Below are 21,045 nucleotides of genomic sequence, written 5' to 3' on the forward strand. Positions count from 1 at the left end.
TCCTTTGTTTTCAGAGAGGACCGATGATATCACTTCTTGTGAACTGGATTTAAATGAAGCAGTTACACAAGGTTATCAGACTCCTCTCTTGCTTAATCATTGAAGTTCCTTGGTAGAACAAAAGTCAAGATGAAGGATGCCCATCCATTGGGGAATGGCTAAAGTTATGGTGCATGAATACTATGGAATATTATTGTTCTATAATAAATCATAAATAGCCAGACTCTAGAGAAGCATGGAATGACTTACGGGATCTGATGCTGAGCGAAGGGAGTAGAGCCAAGAGAACAATTTACACATCAACATTAGGACATGAACAACCTTCTGGGCAGTTCAGAGAGCTAGGACAAATGGATTTGACAGATTATGGACTATATTATCACCAACCAGAGGAAGAAAAACAAAACAAAACAGAACATGCCGGAAAAAAAACCCCACCCCTACCAAATCTGATGAACACTATAAAAATGATCTCTTAGGTATCTCTTTCCTTTAATCCTAATTCCTCATGCCCCAAACTACTAATATGTAAATACATTTCACAAAATACATATGTAAAATGCTAACCTGACCCTTCTCAACTGAGGGGAGGGAGGTGGGGGTAGGGAGGATGGAGGGAAACTTTGTAACTTGGAAATATACATGTACAAATGGATGAGAATAAATAATTAAAAAAGAAACCAAAAAAAAAAAGTCAAGATGATTGGTGATCCCAGCAAGTAGCAGATGACCTTGCTTGACAGCTTCAATGTCTGACCCGAATCTAATTGCCTCATGATACCTTCATGGCCTTTGGAACAAATGTTCTCATTCACCCTTGAGGAGGAAGTCTCTATCTGGATGTCTTTTATTTATGTATCTATGGATGAATCTATCATAGGTATTCCATAACTTTCCTGTTGCTTCTTTGGTATTCTCGGTTCTATGATTTCAATTCTAATTTAAAAGTGTTTTTATGGGTAACTTTGGGAGTGGGAGGTAGGAAGTACAAACTGTAGTATTTACAGAATCTCTAATTATATCCAAGAATCCTCCCTGACAGCTAGATAGCTTCATCCTTATCTTGAAGGCTTAATGAGCAGAGATCATAACCCAAGGCCATTCCCATTCCACATCTTGGATAGTTCAAATTGAGATGTTTCCCCTTACATCTTGCTTGATACATTACAGACTCTACAAAGTCTTCCACCTGTTGCTACTCTTACATCTGCTCTCTCTGGCCTCCTACCTTAATCCTCTCCAAAACTCAGAGCCAGCCTCAGTATTCTTGTTGGCATGTCATGGCATCCCCTCCCTGAGGTCATGGTCTTCTTTGAGAGGAAGACAACAGCAACCAAAAAGTCAGGAACATTATGGATCAAAGGACTGGTTGGAAAGTTAATTGTTCTACTTGGAATTTTTGGTTCTTCTTTATTTTCTTCCTTTCATTTGCATCAGCGTGTCCCATTCAACAAATATTTAAAATTAAGCATTCTTTTTTGTCTTTTCTATCCATCTGTCTTCTGCCTCCTTTGCTCTCTGTATTTTGTGTCCAGATACTGGAGTTAAAAATAAAAGAATGCAACAATGTCTATTCACAAGGACAATCTTGAAGGGGATGGGAAATGTGGATAAAAGTTTGGAACCAACAAATCTCTTATATCTAGTTTGGTTTGTTTGTTTGTTTTTAGCAGTTCTCCCCACACTCCAGAAATGAAATTCAAGGCCAAAGAATGCACTTGTAAAGGATCGTGGCAGGGTAGAAGTATTTCCAACAAACCTAAGTCAGAGCTAACTATCTAGGACTTTGAGACAAGGCCACCCAGATACGGTAAGTTAGAAGACAACTGTTTAATTTATATCCTATATTCTAAAAAATCCTTGGTCTCTGGAGGCCAGAATTTTTTTGGAGGGGGAAAAGCTGAACAGATAATACCTGTCATTTGCCAGATTTTTCTCTCTTTATGAAAGGTGAAAAGCTAAAACTGGGTGGAGGCTACACAGTGTTCTCACTAAAACAACTGATGCATAGCTTCCATAAGGGACTCTAGGTTAAGAGATATCTTAATATCTAATCATATCTCTTCTGAGGGTAAGAAGTGAAACCAACAGGATGGACATGCTGAAATTTTTGCTACACCCAAACTACATACCCTGGGAGCAACATTATACATAGTGCAAATGAAGCCTAAATAAGCTAAATAAGTGTCTGTGAGACCATCAGAAATAGTGATCAGAAACAAGTAGGGAAGCCAGAAGCAACTCTAAGATCAAAAAGGGTGTTTCCTCCCTGTATGTACTTTAACTTAAATCCTTGTCTCTTTGGGCTACTCCTTCTCTCCTCACTCATATACTCTAGGTTAGCAATTCTCAAATCTTTTTTGATCCTTGGGAACCTTTAGACCCTTTTAAAAACTCAGGGAAGAGGCGGCTACGTAGTGCAGTGGATAGAGCACTGGCCCTGGAGTCAGGAGGACCTGAGTTCAAATCCAGTCTCAGACACTTAATAATTACCTAGCTGTGTGACCTTGGGCAAGCCACTTAATGCCATTGCCTTGCAAAAAAAAAACCCTAAAAAATACTCAGGGAAGTCCTTTTATGTGCAGTTATATCTATATGCACTGCTTTAGAAATTAAAGCCTCTTGCTATTGTTATTAAAAATAAATTTTTTTGCTTCAGAGATTTTCAAAAAGGGAGCATTTCCAGGGGTCTCTAGACCATACTTTTAAGAACTAATATATTTTGGCTTTTTGGCTTCTTAAATTTGTAACCACTTTGAAAGTCAGTGAAATGTTTCTCTTTCCTCCAAATGGACACTTAAAAAAAAAAAAGAACCAATGTTAACAATACACACATATATTATCTCTGCATGAATGAAGAATGACCTATCATTTATGTGCTAACTATATAGAATGGATAACCTTCAGTATTTAGGTTGGTCCATTCTTTCCCTTGATGAAATGTGATTTGTGGGAACAATGTGTCTGGGTTTGTGGAAAAGATTTGACTAGTACTTTTATCTTGCTATGCACTCTTTTATTAAATAAGTGCTTATGTTTTGAACTAATTATGGTTCTCTGACTGACTACTGAAAGTAAATGTAACATCTGGGGAGTGACTTGTAAGCTGTAATTTTTGATCAGATGAAGTATATTTCTGGGAGGTCCCTCTTGCCCCCAAAAAGATGTCTTGGTGCTTCTATCAATCATCAACTTTTTGATCCCTTCAGATTTCTTTTCTCTAGGCTGAAATCTCAGCCTTACATAGTTTCACAGATTTAGAGATGGAAGAAAAGCCAGAAATCCAAACTGAGGCCCCAGAGAGGGAGGTTAAAGGATTTGGCAAAAGTTCCCACCGGTTAGGAGTAAGAAGCAGAAATCTGGATTTAAAATTCAGTATTCTTTTTTATTGTGTGGCTATTACTCAGTGGATTTGTTTGTTTGTGTGCATGAAGATTTCTTATATAATTTTTCATTTTCTAGTGACCTCAAAAAAAACTTTATTCTTCCCATTTTACCTTCATTCAATCTTTATCATCTAAGTGGAAAGTATTCCCTCTAATCCCATTATTAGACATGACTCCTAGGGAAGGAGGCAGGCTAGAACTCTGCCTTTGATGTCATTCTTCACCCTAAGAAGAGAGGCCAAGACAAATTCTTTCAGGAGTACATGTGTACCCACTTACAGAAAGATGGTGCATCAGAATCTGACCTTGTAAAACAGATGTATCTGTAAAGGGAAATGATTTATAGAAGATTCTTTGTTTTAGTCCCTTTTTGGAGATTTTATAGCTTCTCCCTTTTGGAGCATTTACAATTCAATTTGGGGGGAAACACTAGTTATGAGATAGCCTTTCAGGACTATGTTTCATGAAAAGTGAAGTGTATCCTCCAGTTCCAATTGTAGACTCCAGCCCTCTTGCTTAACAAGATCCTAGGATCACTTGGCAGGCAGTTAAAATGTCTTCCACATGCCTTTGGGGAGAGGCCCGGGACTAGCAAGAGAAGAAGAAACTCTTAAATCGGGCATTTTAATCCCTGTTCTGACACTAAGCTGCTGTTTGGCTATGTGTGATTTACTAAATCTTTCAGTGCCTCTGTTTCCTCAGTCGTAAATCAGAGAGCAGCACTGGTACAGACCTCACTTAAGCATCAGACACTATACAAATAGCCAGAATCTAGACTCTTGTCCCAGGAAATTTTCCAGCTAGTGAGTGGTATTCACACCCTATAGTTTAACCTTTCCTTGCCTGGGGGTAAAGGATTTTGATCTTCCAGATTTAACAAGAGAATCTGTAGTCAAAACAACTAATTGAATTCAACAAATATCTGCATACATATTTGTAAAGTCTTAAGTTCCTTGAAGGCAGGAACTTTGTTCAGCTTTGTGTGTGTGTGTGTGTGTGTATATATATATATATATATATATATATATATATATGTAATGTCCCCAGTAGGCCTGGTTGATCTTTCATACTCTGTGTTTTGCATGATCTAAATCATGCCTAGGATGATTCCCCCACCTTCATCTTTTCATATCAAGTGGAACCTCTTAATAAATGACCTTTCCTGATTTGCCCATCCCTGTTATGCTGTGTGGTGTGTGTGTGTGTGTGTGTGTGTGTGTGTGTGTGTGTGTGTGTGTGTTTTATATGTGTCTTTGCATAATTTGTTATTGCTGCTGAATCATTTCAGTCCTGTTCCACTCTAGGTTTTCTTGGTAAAAATACTGGAGTGATTTGCCATATCCTTCCCCAGCTTTTGTACAGATGAGGAAACTGAGGCCAATAGGCTTATATTTCTTACCCAGAGTAACATAGTTAAGTATCTGAGGTCAGAGTTGAACTAAGGAAGATGAGTCTTCCTGACTTCAGACCTAACACTCTATCCATCTGTGTGTGTGTATTATCTATAAAATACACACATGTGTATATATGTACATCTCTCCTGTTTATGTGTGTATATACACACACACACAAATACATAGATACATACACACCCATACATATTCATATACATATCCACACAATTGTTTTTGTTATATTTTCAAAGAGGACCAATGACATCATGGGGTGATATCTGGCTTGTGTGTGGGTTAGATTAAAGTGAGCCAGTTACACAAAGCCTCACTCACTTTAAGCCACTGAAGTCCAGTGGCAGGATGAAAGTCAAGATACTGGCAATGGCCCAGGATACAGTGGATAACCTTGGCATCTTCAATGACCAAGCCCCACAGCACCTACTTTAGTCACTTGTATGGCCATTAGATCATATTGTTCTCACCTGCCCATTCCACCATGGAAAGTCTTCATATGCTTGGGGTAGACAGCCCCCTCCTACCCCCCCTCCCCACAAAGATTACCTAATGAGTCTAAAGCAGAGATCCAGCTAAAGTGTCCTAAGAACATTTGAGGAGAGAGGGAGGGATCACTTTCATTTTGTGTGTGAGAGGAGAAGCAGAGTAGAAGGGAGAGGAAAATTTTGATCTGGGACAGAGGAGGAAAAGGTGGAAACCTGAGAGGTGACCCCTAGAGGCTACAGCACCCATGGCAGGGGAAGGGGGTGGGGGTCAGTTAAGAGTCAGTATCAGGAACACAAGATAGGTATACATTGTGTTGTCTGTGATTTGATGGAGGTGAAGAGCATATGAAAACATCAGTTAGAAAGTGGGGCACAAAAATGCTTTAGCTAAAGCTGGAAAAGTACAGAAAAACCAGCCTGGAGAGACCCAGGAAATGCCCAGAAAAGTAATGTGTATTTTAGTTCTTAGTGAATAGGGAACCAATGAAGATTTTCCAGCCTGGGAATAAAGGACTGAGGGACCAGAAGAGTGCCTTAGGAAGTTTAGTTGATCAATGGCTAGAAAACAATTAGTCAAGTATTATAATAACCTCAGTGAGAGACGATGAGTGTTGACTGATGGCTGGAGAGAAGAGGATGGTTCCTAGGGAAGCTATCTTAGAGGAAACTTTGTCCATTGATTGAGTAACAAAACCTGATGTGACAGTCTAAAGATGTGTGAATGGTACAACTTAAAGAGATTTACACACCACAAAGGAACTTTGGTTCCAGAGGAAATCTTGGAGAGTTGGAAGGAGACCCCGAATTCCTGCCCTTTCTTCATCACACTCCCTCCTCTCCCATAATTCCTCTACTAACTGCATTATTTTCTAATGTAATGACAAGGCTTTAGACCTTGAATTTTCAGTACCTTAATCTAACACTGGCTGGCAGCTGCATCAATTGCCTCACCTGTAAAGGTGAGGCAAACTTTTTGTATTCTGAACAGTGGTCATTTCCAAGAGGCAGCAGCCATAGTGCATTAATATAGAGTACCGGATTGGAGTCAGGAAGTCCTGGGGTCAAATCCTACTTTCCAACACTTGTCAGCATCACCCAACTTCGGAGACTCAGTGTCAGGCTCTAAGACACTGCCGATATGACGGGAGGTTGTGATTGAGGCTTGGAGGCTGAGACCCTGAAGTACTGATGTTACCACAATTTGTCTGCTCTAGGACAATGACGATAATGATAATAACAATCACTGTATAGAGAGATCAATGTAGATTTAAATGCATATCTATATATCTTTATAAATGTTTATATTGGGCATATAGTATATATACTCTATACAGCATACTATATTTACACCTTATCTATATCTATACAAATGTTGATAGTGGGTATATAATATATATTTATATAGCATACTAAATTTATGCTATATCTATATATCTATATCCATATCTTTCTATATATCTATACAAATGTTTATAGTTGTATATAGAGTATATACTCTACATAGCATACTATATACCTTATCTATATCTATATAAATGTTTATAGTGGGTATATAGTATATATATATATATATATATATATATATATATATATATATATATAGCATACTAAATTTATACTATATCTATATCCATTTCTCTCTCCTCTCTCTCTCTCTATATATATATATGCATACATACAAATGTTCATAGTGGGTATATAGTATATATATATATATATGTATATATACTCTACATAGCATACTATATTTATACTATATGTGTGTGTGTGTGTTTGTATATACCAACAAGGAATTTGTATACTGATCAGTTAGCCACATTAGACCCCAGCATAGTGATGTCATTTTGGTTTTCTTTGAGCACAAAGGGAACAACCAGTTCTCTGTCTCCCTCTACACTCTTCTATCTCTGTCTCCTCTCTATCTCTCCCTCTCCCCCATTTCTCCATACACATATACCCCCACATATATATGAATACAAACATACACACACATATTTCATATATGTACATATACTATATAGTATATATAGTAGAATATAGTTGATCCTCACAATAACAGGATGATTTATCATCCCCATTTGAAAGGTTAATAAATTGGAGCTTCCACAGAGTCACAGTTTTCCCACCTCTAAGACAAAAGAGACTTTGACCCAGTCTGATCACTGAGATTCCTTCAAGCCCTAGTTTATGATTCTGTGGTCGCCTGGCTCTAAATTAAGTTACTTTAAAAAGCTTCAGTCATTTTATTGAGCCTCTAAGATATGAGTCATAATTATTCATTAGAGATAATTTACTATACATGCTTCTTCTGTGTATAAAGTTTCCTTTAAAAAAATTAGATCTGCTCTAGCAACCTTGCCAGATTATGTTGCTAAGGCCCTAATGAGATTTGATTTCCTTCCTGGGAGGCTGCACAGGACTTGGTCCCCAGAAGGATGATAAATTCAGAGGCTTCATTTTAATTGGCACCATGCCTTCCATAGTGGCTCCTAGCCTAGAAAACCATTAAGGATTGACTTCCCTTTTTGAACATTGAGCTATGGTCCCCAGGCTCATGGCCACAGAGTCATTCATGGCCTCCGTTAGTATTTGGGCAAGTTGGCATGTTCAGAGGTCATAAAACCACCGCTGGTAAACTTGCCGGTCCATGTGATTAGTTAGGAACAGCTAGTCACACATGAGTGGCATCGGTAGTTAAACTACCTTGGATTAACAACAAAGGAGCCGTCTAATCCCCCTGCTTCAAGACATAAGCCAGCGATTATGTGAGGTCAGGGGCCCAACTCCACTTCACACTATCCAATAAACATTATTGAGTGTTAGCATTCTCTCCAGTCCTCATTAGCCTCATTTGACTTAGTTTCAGTTCCTAAAACTCCACGAATATAGATGAGAAAAATGTCTCATCAATTCTACAAGAATACTCTCACCTTTCCATTTTGACTACCACCCTCCCAAAAGTCCTTCTCCTTAGGAGATTGCAGTAGCCTGCAGATTGATTTTGTTTCTGACTGGTTTCATTCTTCTCCTGTCCATTAGCCACAAACCTTCCTACACAGGACTCCTCACTCACTCTCCCTTACAAACTGCCCTCCTCAATGTTTTCCATACACAGAATGCCATTTACTTCCTCCTTGATTTTGCACAGACAATACTTCCTCACCTCCTTCCTCAATGGTCTCATCTCCTTTCTCCTCTGGTCTCTTGGAATCCCTTCTAGCATCCTCCAACTCAGTTGCTCAAGAGTAACCAACTTCACAAGCTGTTTCTTCAGGTTCTTACTGTTCCCTCATCCCTAAATGACTCTGAAGAACGTTGCATTAGACAGCATTAGAAAATGTTGTCCACTTTGCATATTCTGAAACATGCCTCTCAGCTGCAAAATAGATGAAATTTGGTCTCCAAGGACCAGGGTTCAAGGTCTGATGCTGCCATTCCTGTCGGTAGATGGAGTTCTTTCTGTCATGGTTCATTCAATTCCACTCTGAACATTGTGGACATAAAACCAAATAAAACAGTCCCTGACTTCAAGGAGCTCATGTTTCACTGGAAAAATAAGTCACATATACAGATGTATGCTAATAAAGGAGGAGAGCTGTCCAAAGGCAGTGCACCTTGGGTAGTAGCAGGATCACCATTACAGGAGATCTTTAAGCACAGCCTTAATTGATTACTATTAGATTCATTGATACTATTAGAAGACAACCTGTTTTCTAGAGCAGAAGCCCAGTGAGCAAGCTGTGCCCGAAGTTTGGCATGAGCACAATCCTTTGCACACTGGAACTGATGGACCCTGAGCTCAAGCAAGACCCCCAGTGTGAAACACTGCTGTAAATAGACCTTTGGTCACCAGACAATCTTGCCTCACTATCACTGTGCTGCTTCACTGCTGTTGCTACACTGCACTGACTAGTCACAAATAAATCAAGGTTCAGCCACAGTGTAGGTCCCCCCATTAGGGGCAGGGTTCTGATACATGTATCCATGCTAGTAAACAATTTTCACTCACTTTGAAAATGAACTTGTGTTTGATTCTTGACTCCTGTCTCTAGCTTACTCTGACTCCAACCATCCATAGGTTCAAGGCTGGTTAGGTCCAATGTGCAGACTAGGGGCAACATTGGCCCCTTAAAGATGTCAAGATGAAGAAGGCTTCCTAAAACATTGTGTAGACCCCTTGCAATGGACTTAAGGGAGGTCATGGCCAAAAGCTGCATAGGAAGGACAAGACTTGTATGGATTGTGACCATTGAAAAAAACTTTCTTGATGATGAAATTATAGTACTTAGGCTATTTTAATTTCCTTCAGAGTGAAACTCCTAGAAACCAGGGGAAGGTAGACTTTAGGGTAGATATAAGAAAAGAATAAGAAGGCCAAAAGTTGCTTACAAAGAATAGCCATGTCCTCCAAAAGACAATCTGAGGGATAAGAAATGAGAGAAGTCACAAGAAAATTGCACTTTCTCATACTTTTTTTGGGGGGGTTATGTTTACTTTTACAGCATGACTATTGTTTGATAATGTCTTTCATGACTGTCCAATTTTAGCCTATATCAAATAGCTTACTTGAAGGGGTGGGGTACAGTGGGAAGAAGGGAGAGAATTTGAAATGTAAAGTTGTGGAAATGAATATTGAAACTTATTTTTGCATGTAACCAGGGAAAAAATAAAATAGTTAAAAAATATGCACCTTCCCACCAAAACCAGCATCAATATTCAAGGATATTTGTTGCACTTTAAAAAAAAATCCTGTCTGCTTTGACTAGAACAGAGGGAAAATTAAAAAAGCGAGACCACAGATTTGTGATGATGGGGAGGCAGTACTGTATAAAAGAATGAAACCTGGGGCAGCTACATGGTGCAATGGATAGAACATCAGCCCTGAAGTCAGGAGGACCTGAGTTCATAACCAGCCTCAGACACTTAATAATTGCCTAAGCTGTGTGACGTTGGGCACATCACTTAACCCCACTGCCATAAATAAATAAAAAAAATTAAAAAAGAATGAAACCGGGGCGGCTAGGTGGCCTAGTGGATAAAGCACCAACCCTGGAGTCAGGAGTACCTGGGTTCAAATCTGGTCTCAGACACTTAATAATGACCTAGCTGTGTGGCCTTAAGCAAGCCACTTAATCCCGTTTGCCTTACAAAAAACCCTAAAAAAAATGAAACCTGCACTGGGTTAGTAGATCATCTTGATTCTGCTCTCAGTCCTTTTATGAATTAACCTCTCTGTGATGCCTCCAACCCCACTCAAATCCCATTCATGCTCTTGATATGTCATCACTCCCCTGATGTCTTCTTTGAGTACCATTCAGTACTTGGGATTTGGGATTTTCTTGGTAAAGATACTAGAGTGCCTTGCCATTTCCTTCTCCCAGCTCATTTTACAAATGAGGAAATTGAGGCAAACCAGGTGAAATGATTTGTTGAGGGTTGTACAGTTAGTAAATATCTGAACTTGGATGTGAACTTAGGTCCTCCCAACTCCAGACCTGGTACTCTATCTACTATATCCTAAATGTCCCCAAAGGATTAATAGTTAATATGAGAGCCAATTTCAGAACTCAGCATGGCCTTACAAAAAAATGAATGCTTAGAAAAAATGCTTTGGAAGTGAATCTTTAAGTATCATCTAGTTCTGCCAGGATTTTTAATACATATAGAATTTCCAGTAAATAAATGTTGGAGTCTTATCTTCTACCTGCCCTCTCCACCCCATAAAATCAGTCTTTATTCATTATTTGCATAGAATCATAAGAGTTTCAGAATTGGAGGGGCTTTTAGTAGCCATCTAGATCAAAGTATTCCATCTATTTCTATCAGAAGATTATACTGGAACTGTGATATATGACCTAGAAAAACATTGTTCTCCCCTTGCTATTTCTGGAAGGGCATAATCTTTCTTCCTTTTCCCATTGTTATCTATGACCCACTGTCCTGATATCAAGGGGATATCTGAGGGGCTTTCTGCTACCTAGCTGTAGATTCATTGAGAATTAGCAGACTGATATGTTAAACCTGATGAAGTTCACACATGAATCGCACCTTTGGGCCTGACCTTTAAAAACAAGAACTATTGAGACAGAAATCCCTTTGATGTTTCATTCAGGCTAAACAAAATCTATCTTATGTGTGGGCTTGTTAGCCCAGGTGCTTGCAAAGAAAACGACACTTTTCTTTTGAGAAAACTTAGGAGATAGATTCTGAGATTCTCAAAGTTAACAGACACTGGGGGTATGAGCCAAAGGGATTCTTAAGGAGATGTGCTCCATGAATTAAGCCAGTCTTTGTAAACCCACAACTTGAGTAAATACATGACCAGGGACTACAGGTATAAGCTTATTAATGCTAACAGCTTCTTTTGTCTAATCTCTATGACAATCTTATCATGGATTTCATTGGTACCTCCAAAATGCTCTAATGATATTTCTTAGATTTTGTTAAGCACTAAGTGAAAAACCCAATTTGTCTTGCTTCCATTGACCTTGGGCAGAATGTAATTAGCATGACAACCAGAGGTCCCTCATGACTGAATCCTGTGGGAGGGGGGAATATAATCAAATTGGGTGTTTTTGTAAATAATCTAAGAGTCTGACATCCACAGTCAGGCACAAGGTCTTTGCCAGATGTAAACTGGTTATTCACATGAACAAGAGTTGTCTTTGATAACTGGGGAGTCAATGAGCTGAATTCACAATGAAATGAACAGGTCTTGCAACTAAATAAAGATTCCTAGAGTAATGGTACTCAAACTCTCTGGGGGAAAATGTCCTGAATAAGACACTGCACAATTGCTGAGAAGGGGGATTTCTCTAGGTCACTCCCTACCCAGGATTATGACACTAGGATCCAGGGGTGGGAGCTCCCAGAATCACAGATAAGCTTCTCCTTTCTGTCCCTTTTGTTTTGTGGATTACCTGTGAGCAGCTCGGTGGCCCAGTGGATAGAATACTGGCTTTAGAGTCAGGAGGACAGGAGTTTGAATCCAGTCTCAGATACTTGACACCAAAAGGTCACTTAACCCTGATTTCTTTGAATCCTGGTCCATTTGCACTCATCTTGATTTATATATGGCCACTGGCCCTGGAGGAGAAAGTGAGTGACTTAGCATAGAACTCCCCCCCCCCGCCCCCAGCCCCACTCAAATCCCATTCATGCTCTTGATATGTCATCACTCCTCTGATGTCTTCATTAATATTATTATGACTTGTTAAAATATTGTCTCCATCTCCAGGAGAATAAGTTCTTGAAGGCAGGGGCTTTTTTTGTATCCCCAAAACCTTGCATAGTACCTGAGGACACATAGTAGGTCCTTTACAAATGCTTTTTTAAACATTGAGATATTGTCTCCCTCTCTAGGAGATGGACGGCTTCTTGAGGCACTGTTTACATTTTGTCTTTGTAATCCCAGTGCCTAAGACCTGGTATCTATTTGGTGCTTATGAGCTGAATATGAGCTGAATGAATTGCAAGCCAGTCTATATATGCCTTTTGAGGATTTGTCAAAGTTCATTTGGGTGAAAGACTTTCCTTCTACCTTTCTCCTTTAAAACCTAGGAAATTCATCCTATTGGATGGTCATCTAACTGCCAGGAGACAGACACCTACTATGTGCTAAGCACTAGGTGAAGCACTGAGGATCCCCCAAAAAGAAAAAAAAAGACTTCTTGATCTCATGGAGCTCAGAGTCTACTGGGGGAAGTGACAGTTACCAGGAGTACCTTGAAAATGGGAGAATATGCACCATTTCTCCTTAGGAGGAAAGGCCCTTTGTGGTCTTCCAGAGGCCCCCTGGGTAATGGAGAGCCCAGTTACAAAGCTATTGCTACCCAGTTTCCTTCCTTCTGGCATGCACTGACTCAGTAGCTCAAAGGCTCCCCAGAATGGCCAGCTCTCAGACTTTGGGGGCCATTCCTCAGCCAGTGATAGCAGCTAATACTGTACTCTATTGGGATTAACACCTTCTCACCATTTACTCAAGAGGAATGAAGCCCGCCAAACCTTGATGACTGAGGGTCACAGAGTTGTGGGATCTTCTTCAAAGAGGAGCATGCAAAGTGGGCAAACATTCACCGGGGCAGAATTGGAGAAGGTGGAAGTGGTCCATTTCCCACCTCCACACCTTTTCCCTGGCTGTGGGCCATGAGTGGAATGTCCTCCCCATCACCTCTGGCTCTTGGAATCCTTAGTTTCTTTGACACTGTGTACATGGGCCCCATCTGCATGAGACCCTTCCTGATCACTCCCTCTGGTGGCTAGTGCCCTCTCCTCTCCTCAGAGTTATCTTGTTTTTCCTCTCAATTTAACTCCATACCTTCATGTTGTCTTCCCTGTTGGCATTTGAGGTCTCCTTAGGTGGAGGCTGGTTTCGTTTTTGTCCTTGAATTTCCATAGGACTTAATAGATGCTTGTTTATTAACAGATAGCTGGGAGTGACAAATTTTCTCTAGTGGCTATTACTAACTCTAACCCTTTACTTAATAAATATTCATTTGCTCCATTTGGAATTTCAACTATGCTCAGGATGAGGAATTTTTCTTGAATACATATACTATGAAGTATCCTATCTCCATATCCTTGCCTGTGCCGTCTCCTCCTCACTTCATGCTGCATAGTCACCATTATCCAGAGTCAACATTATTCCATTAGCATCATCATCCAGGGCTGGAAATGGTTTAATTCCTGAAAACTCCAAGAATGATGAAGAGAATATGACTCATCAAGTCTTCCTCCACAAGACTGTTTACATTCATCCCCTTCTATTCCTCACACATCTGCCAGTCTAGTGAAATGCCCTCCAAACATCATCATCATCATCATCATCATCATCATCATCATCATCATCAACAACAGCATAAGTGGCAGTAGCAACAGCACCATATTTTACTCTGGATATGACAATAGTCTTCTTTATTGATGCCTTTTCTAGCTGATTTTCCTACTCTCCAATACATTCTCCATATAACTGCCTCCATCAGTCTGATCATGAAGTTTCAATAGCTCCCTATTGTCATAAGATAAAATACAGATTGTCCTTTTGGGCATTCGCAGTCAATTCCTCTGACTCCAAGCTACTTCTCCAGGTTCATTTCAGATATTCCTTCTCGTGCATTCTATGATCCAATCAAACTGCCCTCCTCAATGATCTCCATACACAAAATGACCTTTACTGCCTCCTTCCTTTTGCCCAGTCAGAGCTATCACTGTCCTTAGTGATCTCCTCTCATCTTTGTCTCTTCTTCACAAGTTTGATTTTTTTCCACTTCTTGCTGTTCCACATCCCCAAACTGTTTTGAATAACTTTGCATTTCCCTACTGGGATATGTGTTATTGGCAGCTAGGTGCTATAGTGGCTAGAACACCTGGTGTGAAGTTAGGAGGATCTGAGTTTAAATTCAGCATCAGACACATGCTAGCTGTATGACTTTGGGTAAGTCCCTTAACCTCACTTTGCCTCAGTTTCTTCATCTGTAAAATGAACTGGTGAAGGAAATGACAAACCAGTCCAGTACTTTTGCAAAGCAAATAACTAAACAATAACAACCCATGGGCCCTATTTCTCCAGTGGAACATAAGTTCCTTAAAGTCAGGGGCTCTTTTGTTTTTGTATTTATAGGCATAATATCTGGAACTTTTTTTTATTAGGTTTGTGCAAGGCAATGGGGTTAAGTGGCTTGCCCAAGGCCACACAGCTAGGTAATTATTCAGTGTCTGAGGCTGGACCTGAACTCAGGGACTTCTGACTCCAGGGCTGGTGCTCTATTCCACTGTGCCACCTAGTCATCTGCCTGGAACATTTTCTTTACCCACAGTAACTGGTATTTAACACTTGAATGCAATTGAATGAAGCCTGGTAGAGAGAACTCCAAACCACAGATAGCACTGGAAAGCAATGCCCACTCCACATATTCTGAAATGAACATCTCAGCAGCAAATTGATTATTGGATTTATTGTCCAAGGACCAGAGTTCAGGGCCTGGTGCTGCCATTTCCTGTCAGTGAGGTTTTGGCTAAGTGATCTGCCCTCTCTGAGACTCAGTTTTCACATCTTGAATAAAATGAGAGGGTTGGGGGAAGATGGTACACAAGAGGAGTGTGGAGTATTGAGGGAGGCCAGAAGGGACTCTTCTAAGTGCTCTGAATGAAGACGTGAGGGAAGAGAAACTCTGAAATAAGGGTGGGATCAACCAAAATTTATCTCCAAGGGCTTGGCTCCAGAGTAGAACCAGGAGCAGTGGGGGCAGGACCAGAGAGGCAACTTCAGGTTGAGTTTAGAAAGACCTTCCTAAGGAGGAGAGTTGTTCAAAGGCAGCGCACCTTATTGGGGGGGGGCAGCAGAATCCCCCTCATCTGAGATGTTCCAAAGAAAGAGGGCTGTGTTCTGATCAGACTTCTTAGCCTCTTGGCTCCCTTCCAACTCTGAGACTGTGACTCAAAAATCAAGCCCATCTCTCTTTGTCAATACTTCTCCCTTAGAAAGGAGTGGCAATGAGTAGGGAAGTAAAGATGATGGAGAACCGGAAAATCCCCAGATTTAATAAGTCACTGCTGAAGGAGATTCTGATCCTTGAGCTCTACTATGGGATCATGGGACCATCAGTTTGGAGATTAGAAAAAGCCCAAGAGGACTTGTATAAATGATGAAATTGAGGTCCACCGTCCACTTCATCTCACTCCTCATCCCATTGGATTCTGGCTTTTGACCTCATCACTCACCTGAAATTGCACTCTCCAAAGTTCCTTCTCAGACCTCACCTATCTTACCTTATTTATTATATCTGATTTTGCTGACTAACCTGCTTCTAGATATTCTTTCCCCTACATTTTATGATATTGCTCTCTCCTTGCTCACCTCCTTCCTATCTGACCATCCCTCAGCCTCCTTTGAAGACTCACCGTTCATAATATGTCCTCAAATTCAGTGTGCTCCCCAAGAGACTGGGAATACTGGGCCATCTTCTCATCTCTATACTCTCTTGGTAATTATACCATGGGATCTGGCATAATCTTATGCAATTGGCAACCATCTCTCCTCTAGGTTTCAGTTCCTATCTCCAATTTCATTAAAACTGAATGTTCTAGAGAATCTTTAAAAATCGCCCTATCTCAAACTAATCTTATGGAGTAGGTGGGTGGTGCAGTGGCTAGAGTACTGACCCTGGAGTCAGGAGGACCTGAGTTCGTATTTTGCTTCGGATACTTGATACTTACTAGCTGTGTGATCCTGGCAAATCATTTAATCCTTAGAGCTTCACCAAAAAACAAAGCATATAAACCCTAAACCTATGTTCCCCCCTAAATCTTCCCTTCTTCCACACTACCCTGTTTCTGGCAAAGATACCACCATGTCCAGGTTCATAATTTCAGCATTATTTTGGAATCCACAACTTCCCTCACCATATATATCCCATTCAGTTACCAAATGGGTTTGTTTTTCTATCTTTATCACAACTCTCACTTCTTTTTTTTGCACAAAGCTCCCACTGAGTTTCAGTCCTTCAGCTCCTCTCAATTTCCTGCCTGATCTCCCTGGCTCTAGGTTCTGCCCAGTTCAAGTCATCCTGCACCCCGTGGCCAAAATCATTTTCCTTAAGTGCATATCTGATCATGTGAAACTCCTAAAAAAACAAAATAAACAGTATAGATTGAAATATAAACTTTTTAGCTTTTAACGCTCTCTTGCAATCTGTCCTCAGTCTACCTTTTAAGCCTCATTGGATCTTTCTTCTTTTTTGTTTTGCAAGGCAAATGGGGTTAAGTGGCTTGCCCAAGACCACACAGCTAGGTAATTATTAAGTCTCTGAGGTCAAATTTGAACTCAGGTCCTCCTGACTCCAGGGCCGGTGCTCTATCCACTGTGTGACCTAGCTGCTCCCCACTGCCCCACCTAGCTGCCCCTGCTTCATTGGATCTTACAAGGCACTCTGTGATCCTGCCAGGCTGACTTTTTTGTTTCTGTTTTCAGGATACTTTCTATTTTTAATCTTTGTGTCTTTGTCTTAGTCATCTTTCATGCCTGGAATTCACTTGCTCCATATCTCTCTGCCTCATTGAGTCTCTCTCTTTCTTAAGATATATCACAGTCATTCTATTCTTTATGAAGCCTTTTCTGAACTCTTCCAACTGCCAGTCTCCTTCTTCCTACAGTATCTTCTATTTAAATACTTTGTCTGTTTAACTATATATTCATCCATCCCTCCATGCATCCATGCATTTATCTCTATTCCTCCTCCTATCTTTCTATCCATCTATTTCTTTCTCTCTTCATCCATCCACCATCTCTCCATCCATGCAGCTCTCTCTCTGTCTATTCATCCCTCCATCTCTACATTCATTCATCCATCTTCCTAGCACTCTGCTTCTTTCTTTGCTTTATATTTATTCTATATTCATTTCATTAGAATGTCAGTTACTCATCAGAAGGGACTGTTTCATTCTTTTTACTTATATTCCTGGCACTGAGGACCTTGCCCAGCACATAGTAGGCCCTTAAGAAATGCCAACTAATCAATGGAAGTGATTTTCCTGAGGTCCCATGGCATAATTGGGATAATATAAATTCTAAGCTAGCACAGTTGCTGTACTTTGGATGCTATCCTCAGTAGCTCTATTGCTGGGGATCATGGGATCATAAATGCAGAGTTGGAAAGCTGCTAAGGGCCCATTAAGTCCAAACAATATAGGGAAGAAGCAGCACACTCAGAACTCATTTCATTGAACTGTGCAGATCAATCATCAAAACCTTTGTTAATTTGATTCAAAGTGGGGTAAATATAGACAGTGATTCTATAGATAGTGAATTTACAATTTACTTAGTTCAGGGAATAAAAAGCTCACTCCGACTGAGCTGAGAGCCTGGAAAGTTCCCACATTTCTAAGAGAGAGAAGTTGCTAGAAACTTGACTTGATTCAGTCTTTTACACAGGTAAGATAAGTAGCCTCAAAGGCTTTCTGACTTTGTATGAGGTATGTTTGAAAGGAAGATGGCAGGGCCCCAAGTTTGCCCCAAATTGGTCTCATTGAACACAGATGGTCTTTCATTTCCTACATAAAACAAGGGGCTTTTGAGGTCCATCTCCTTTAAACCTGAGCCCTGGGTCTCTCTTTGTAAGAGCTGAAGCTGTGGATCCCTGTGCCTGAGATGGGAAAGAGTCTTCTTTGTGTTTTATGGAGCATTGAATTAAAGGATCACAATATGGGTTTGGTCTCAAAGCAGATTGCTAGCATACAGAAGACTTCTCAGAACAAGGTGATTAATAAAGGATCTTAACTCCTTCCCCTCTACTCCTACCCCAGGAACTGAAGATTTTCTAAAAGACCCCTCCCTACCCCCTTCTCCATTCTGAATTTACTGGTAGAGTAGAATTTTTGCTAATGTGCTGAATTAGTAGTCATGGTTAGACCTAAGTTTGAATCCTGCCTTGGTGGCTTGTGAATGATGCTGATCAAGGCAAGTAACCTCTTACTACCTGAGGTAATTAAAAAAATTCAGAGCATCGTGAGTAGGATAACCATAGTGATACCAGAAATCCCATTGCTTAACAACCAACCATCCAATGAAACTGTATGAGGCCATGGGGCTCACCTGAAAAAGGAAGAATGATATCTTTGCACAACAGTCCCCTCACTATATCAGTCTTCTGGGGAAGTCATTATATCTTCTTCCTGATGTCTGATCTTTCTTGCTACTTGAAGGACAACTATCGTCATCCTTATTATTAGCTCTCTAAAACTAAATCTAGAAGAGAAAGTGCTCATGGGCATCATTGATGGAGAGAATCTCACCCTTCTATGTCATCCTAGTACCAGGGAAATCACTCAGAAATCACCAAGAAAAAAATGAGTGTAAGATGAGAATCAAGTGAGATAATGTATGGGAATTTACCAAATTAAAGTACTATGCAAATGAGGTTTTTATACATCAGAATGTACAGGCAGCCCTGATTTTAGTTGCCTTTTTATTAAAATAAATTTTTTATCAATACTTAGAATTCCCCCCCCCAAGAATCTCTTGTGTCCCCCTTCTCCCCCACCTAAAGAACCATCCCATATAACAAATATATCTTTTAAAAAAGATAAAAACATAAAGAAAAAATTTGGCAAAAACAATGTGCTGAAAAAGTCTGGAAAAAAAATATATATATATACAAGATCCTACCCATGGCCTTTACACTATTGCAAAGCAGTGAGTGTGTCTTCTCATTTGTGTTCTTTGGGGTCATTTTGATATCCTTAAGGGATAGCATTATGCCTGTAGCTTGGGAGATATGTCATCAATTTCTCTTAAATAGAATTAGGCAGGGAAGCTGATGTTCTGAAGGCTTTGATCCAGTTGGAGGAAGTCACTGCCTTCTGGTTAGAGGTCTAAGCCTCCATCTTTATGCTTCTTCCAAAAGATAACTTGACCTTAGACCCTTTCAATTGATTAGCTTGCAAAAAAGAAAGAAAAGGTAAGGGTTTTCTCAGGGGATGGCTCTGGCTCTCAAATTTAAGACCTTCAAACTAGAAGGTTCTTTGGCTAATAGTGAGCAAAAGATGATAGTGACCCAACTATGCAGAAAAAACAAAATGGGTGAAAAATGCCTATTAATATAATATAATATAATATAATATAATATAATATAATATAATATAATATAATATAACATAACATAACAAACATAACATAACATAACATAACATAATATAATATAATATAATATATAATGCAATATAATGTAATTAATATAATATAATATATTGATGTGATGTTTGTGATGTGATGTGATATGATTTGATATGATATGATATAATTAATATAATATAATCTGATATAATCTGATAATCTGATATGATATAATTGATATATGATTGATATGATATGATATGATAAAATATGATATAATGTAATATAATACAATGTAATAAATATAAGGTAATATTAGGTAATGTATATAAGGTTATATAATATAATATATGATATATGACATAATAATAAATAGGATATGAAATAATTTAACATAATAGAACTTCATTCTATGAAGTTAGATGGACAACCTAACAGTAAGTATAGGTACACCAAATGGACAATGAATAAGTCCCTAAATTGAATCAGAGGAGAGAGCAAGTTGGGTTGCCTTCTGGGAAATGGCAAAGTTTGTAGATAGGAAGCTAGGTAGTGCAATGGATCAGAAAGATCTGAGCTCAACTGCAACCTCAGAAAGTTCCGAACTTGGCCATCCTAAGCATATCATTTAGCCTCCGAGAGGCTTAGTTTCCTCGGTGGAGAGAATGTCTTGGCACACAATGCCCAACTTTCTTTATCTGTTAAATGAGATGCTGGATCAGATCCCTTTCAGTTCCAGACCCTGGGATCCTAAACTTTAAAACTCAGAGACAACATGAGATAATGACCACAGAGGCAGGAAGACCTAGATATAGATGCTTACTCTGTCACTGATTTGCTGTCTACTGTGGGTGAGATAGTCAAATTCTCAGTTTCCTGGGCAATTCTCTAAGACTAGAAGTTGAGAATAAGGTGCCAATTTATAGTCCTAAGTAGAGGACTCTCCATGCACAAACTGAATGAATGAATGAATAAATTAAAATGACCACAATTAACCAACAGAGAATTTGCACCCCGAGCCCTAGACATTTAGTCTGTCTTTATGCTGAAATCTGTTGCTACAGCTTAAATTATGAAATTATCCTGATAATGCAGTCAAGTCACAGTAATAAAATACAAAATCATAGAACCTCAGAATGAGAAGGGACTTTTGACAT

General features: G+C 39.6%; 1 protein-coding gene and 1 long non-coding RNA gene across 2 annotated transcripts in view; one reads left to right on the plus strand and one right to left on the minus strand.

The window, feature by feature from the left end:
- RHOBTB1 (Rho related BTB domain containing 1) overlaps positions 1 to 21,045 on the minus strand; it is a 177,566-nt gene that overhangs the window by 94,995 nt on the left and 61,526 nt on the right. The gene's annotated exons all lie outside the window — the stretch shown is intronic.
- Positions 1 to 21,045, plus strand: part of LOC141520636 (uncharacterized) — a 39,398-nt gene that overhangs the window by 1,419 nt on the left and 16,934 nt on the right. Inside the window, exon 2 of the long non-coding RNA XR_012477692.1 lies at positions 1,671 to 1,810. This is a non-coding gene — a long non-coding RNA (uncharacterized LOC141520636). The remainder of the gene's footprint in view (positions 1 to 1,670; positions 1,811 to 21,045) is intronic.

Source organism: Macrotis lagotis, chromosome 4 (genome assembly GCF_037893015.1).
Source record: "Macrotis lagotis isolate mMagLag1 chromosome 4, bilby.v1.9.chrom.fasta, whole genome shotgun sequence".
Taxonomy (NCBI): Eukaryota; Metazoa; Chordata; class Mammalia; order Peramelemorphia; family Peramelidae; genus Macrotis; species Macrotis lagotis.